The sequence below is a fragment of the Penaeus monodon genome, chromosome 23 (assembly GCF_015228065.2).
Source record: "Penaeus monodon isolate SGIC_2016 chromosome 23, NSTDA_Pmon_1, whole genome shotgun sequence".
Classification (NCBI taxonomy): domain Eukaryota; kingdom Metazoa; phylum Arthropoda; class Malacostraca; order Decapoda; family Penaeidae; genus Penaeus; species Penaeus monodon.
The window spans coordinates 4,030,257-4,030,809 of NC_051408.1; positions in this window are offsets into that span (position 1 = coordinate 4,030,257).

Genomic DNA, 553 nt, shown 5'->3' on the forward strand with positions numbered 1-553 from the left:
TTAGATTTTATGAATGGAATGGTGATGACTTCCGCCGTTTGTTTAGCGTTATTGATACGCACTATTGACTTCTGCCGATTTTTGGGTCGGTAAATTATTATACACCTCTTGTCTTTGTTATCATTACTAGCGAATCACGACAATAGCAATTTACACCAGAGCATAGCGCAATAATCGCTCTCACCGCGTGCCGTTTCGTTATACTCAGAGCGCGTTATGTTGCTAATGGACTACGATATATTTTGTGCCAGTAATTCTCATCCTGAGTAATTCCGACACCGAAGAATGACTTACGCTCCACATACCTACTCTTCTGCATTAATCGTTGCCGTCACTGCTATGCTACCGTTGCGCTCGTCATATTTATTCCTTTGGTCTGGTCGATGGTGTCTGTGTTGCTGCTTTTCGGAGCTTTGATGATTGATTCAGTAGGTGAATGTACTGAATTATGAATGCTTCGTTACTGGCTTCTGGATAATGCTGATGAACTTTCCTCTTTTCGTCTTACTGAATTTTATCTATCTGTCTATATGTCAATTTTCTTCTTTCTCTT